This window comes from Mustela lutreola, chromosome 12, assembly GCF_030435805.1.
Source record: "Mustela lutreola isolate mMusLut2 chromosome 12, mMusLut2.pri, whole genome shotgun sequence".
NCBI lineage: Eukaryota > Metazoa > Chordata > Mammalia > Carnivora > Mustelidae > Mustela > Mustela lutreola.
The window spans coordinates 66,328,322-66,332,373 of record NC_081301.1 but is presented as its reverse complement, the minus strand read 5'-3'; the positions used below and the strand labels follow the sequence as shown (position 1 = coordinate 66,332,373).

General features: G+C 31.4%; 1 non-coding gene across 1 annotated transcript; it reads right to left on the bottom strand.

Annotated features, from left to right (window-relative positions):
* Positions 1-781: 781 nt before the first annotated feature.
* LOC131813337 (U6 spliceosomal RNA) lies at positions 782-890 on the bottom strand. Its single transcript, XR_009346754.1, has one exon. It is a non-coding gene; the product is annotated as a U6 spliceosomal RNA (small nuclear RNA).
* Positions 891-4,052: the final 3,162 nt, after the last annotated feature.

Genomic DNA, 4,052 nt, shown 5'->3' with positions numbered 1-4,052 from the left:
TGTAAAATGGGATACTGTGCAGCCATCAAAAAAATGAAATCCTGCTATTTGTGATGACATGGATGGAACTAGAGGGTATTATGCTTGGCGAAATAAATCAATCTGAGAAAGACAACTATCATATGATCTCCCTGATATGATGAAGTGGAGATGCAACATAGGCGGTTTCGGGCGTACGAAAAGAAAAATAAAAGAAGATGGGATTGGGAGGGAGACAAACCATAAAAGACTGAATCTCACAAAACAGAATGAGGGTTGCTGGGGGGAGGTGTGTTGGGAGAGGATGGTGGGGGTATGGACATTGGGGAGAGCAGGTGCTATGGTGAGTGATGGTGACTGCGGTGAAATGTGTAAACCTGGTGATTCATAGACCTGTACCCCTAGGGATAAAAACACATTATATGTTTATAAAAAAATTTTAAAAATAATTTAAAAAATCCATTAAAGAAAAAACACATATTGCAAGCCCAAGCCCAGAGCTAATCTCATATTCAATCAAAAAAGTTTGAAAGTTTTCCCCTTAAAGATCAGAAAAAAGACAAGTGTGTCCACTTTCACTACTCTCATTTGACATAGTACTGGATGTCCTAGCCAGAGAAACAAGGAACACAAAGAAATAAAAGACTCCAAAAAAAAAAAAAGGAAGAAGTAAAATTTTCTTTTTTTGGATAACATGAACTTACATGTAAAAAAATCCTAAAAACTTCACAAAAAATTTTGAATAAACAAATTTAATAAAGCTGCCAAATACAAGATCAATATATAAAAGACAGGAATTTTGTTTTGTTTCGTTTTTTTAAAATAGTTTTTCATGTCATCCTTGCTCAGTGATCACGCTAATCTTCTCTGCATCATTCCAATTTTAGTATATGTGCTGCCAAAGTAAGCACAAGACAGGAGCATTTTAACACTCTAATGATGAACTATCTGAAAAAATAAAGAGAACAATCTAATTCACAATAGCATCAAAAATAACAAAATACTTAGGAAAAGATTTAACTAAGAAGATGAAAGATCTGTACCCCATAAACTATGACATTGATAAAGAATTTGAAGGAGACATAAATGGAAAGATAGCTCATATTTATGAATGGTAAGAATTAACATTGTTAAAATGTCCATACTACCGAAAACCATCTGTAAATTCAATTCCTATCAAAAATCCAATGTTAGGGGCGCCTGGGTGGCTCAGTGGGTTAAGCCGCTGCCTTCGGCTCAGGTCATGATCCCAGGGTCCTGGGATCGAGCCCTGCATCAGGCACTCAGCTCAGCACGAAGCTGCTACCTCTTCTCTCTCTGCCTGCCTCTCTGCCTGCTTGTCATCTCTCTCTGTCAAATAAATAAATAAAAAATCTTTTTAAAAAATCCAATATTTTTTTTTACAGAAGTAAAGAATCCTAAAATTTATATGAGACCATAAAAGACAACAAATAATTAAAGCAGTTCTGAGAAAGAATGAAGAAGCGAAATTACACTTCTTGATTTGAAACTATACTACAAAGCCCTCATGCTCAAAACAATAAAGTATACTGGCATAAAAACAGACCAGTAAACAAGTAGAACAGAATTGAGAGTCCAGAAATAAATCCTTTCATACAGTCACCTAATATTTGACAGGGGCCAACATATATAATGGGTAAAGATAGTCTGTTCAATAAATGATATTTAAAACTGAATAGTCACATAAACCAGCATGAAACGGGAACCTAATATCACTCATAAATCTTAACTTGAAATAGATTAAAGACTTAAATGTGATGCATGAAACTAAATTTCCTAAAGGAAAACATAGGAAAAATTCTCCTGGACATTGGTCTTGCCAATAGTTTTTTGGATACCAGGCCAAAAACACAAGCAAAAAAAGCAAAAATAAATACATGGTATTACATCAAACTAAAGTTTCTGCATTGCCAAAAAAAAACCAAAAGGGAATGAAAACACAATCCACAGAATGGAAGAAAATACTTACAAATCTTATATCTGAAAAGAGGTTAATAACCAACAGATACAAATAGAAAAAAATATATAATTTAAAAAATAGCAAAAGGATATCAATAGACTTTTTTTTCAAAAAAGTTATATAAATGACCAACAGGAGCATTAAAAAGTGCTCAACGTAAAAACTCAGGGCAAAGTCATTATGTTGTTGTTGTTGTTGTTTACCTCTGAAAAACACAACAAGATATTACTACCTATTAGAATATATAAAACCAAAAAATTAAAACTGACAAATTTTGGTAAATATTGGGGAAAATGGGGAACTTATGTACTGTGATAGGGATATAAATTTGTATGGAAAACAGTATGGAGATTATTCATATTATTAAAAGTAAAATCACCATATGATTCAGTAATCCCACCTCTAGGTATATATCTAAAGGAAACGAAGTCACTATTCGAAGACATATCTGCACTCTTATGTTCATTATAAAATTATTAACTCTAAGCAAGAGATGGAAATAACTTCAGTATCCATATTGGGTGAATGGATAAAATAAGTATGGTAAATATATACTATGGAATACTACTGAACCATGAAAAATTAAGAAATACTGCCATTTACAACAGCATGGATGGATCTTGAAGGTCTTATACTAAGTGAAATATTTCAAAGATTTTATATATATTTTAATTTATGTATTATGATATCCCTTACATACAGAATCTGAAGAAGAAGCAAACTAATGGAAACTTAGAGTTGAGTTGACAAGAGGTGAACCTGGGGTGGAATAAGGTGGTCAAAGGGTACAAACTTGCAACTATAATATGAAAAAGTTCTGGGGATCTAATGTACAGCATGATGATCATAGTTAATAATATATACATACATTTTTATTGTGCTTCCCTTTATTAAACTTTGCATATATCACATTCTTACAAGTTGAAAGTTTATAGCAATCTTGTATAAAAGAGGTCTGCTGCCACCATTTTTCTAACGACATTTGTTCATTTTGTGTCTCTCTGTCACATGTTGGTAATTCTTGCAATATTTCAAGTTTTTTCATTTTTATTGTATTTGTTATGGTGATCTGTGATCAGTAATTATGACCCACTGAAAACTCAGAACTAGTTTACTTAAGGTATATACCTTGTTTTTTCTTAAAGGCATAATGCTTTTGAACAGTGCAGTATAGTGTTTATTTTTTATATGCACTGGGAAACATAATTTTTTATTTGCACTGGGAAACCAAAAAAAAATAATAATAATAATTTGACTTAGTTTATTGAGATAATCACTTTATTGAGGCGGTCTGGAACAAAACCCACAAGACCTCTGAAGTTTATCTCTACTGTACTATATACATAAAAGTTGTTAAGAGAGTATATCTTAAAATTCCTTACCATACATGCATAAAAAACAGTGGCAACTATATGAGATAGTAGATGTATTAACATTTTTATGTAGATTATATTGCAATACAGATGTATGCCAATTTATCAAATTGTACAAAATTTACACAATGTTAAAAGTTTGCAATGTTATAAGAAATCATTTCTTATATTTACAAATTATAATATGTCGATTATTTTTCAATAAAGCTGGAAAAAACTTTTTGTAGAATTAATCTATTTTTCAAAAAAGGAAGTAAGGAAGTAGAAACTGCATCTAACTCTGAAATAATCGAATATAAAATCCATTTTAGTTCTATACACTGGGACAAAAACTATTACTTAGTTTACAATGAAGGAGTACATAGGAAGCATGAAGGATGGTCTATAAATAAGGCTGAAAGAGCTCAGTTTTAAGGTTTAAATTTAAAATCTTCTCTTGAAATACTAAACTGACCACCCAGTTTTCCAAACATAAATGTCTTAACTGCATGAATTTATTTCATACAACTCTATCATCTAGTTTCATAAGAAAGCAGCATGCAAATTTTGAATAAGACAGACTTGCTTAAGTTTCTTTATGTTCAACAGTAAAGGATACTTCCCTAAAAAGAAGAAAAATCAGCGTATTTATTATGATAATTATTATTCATAATGAGATTCATATTGAATTAGGGAATATATATCCTCAGAGGGGGTAAAGTAAAATGAAATTTATTTTG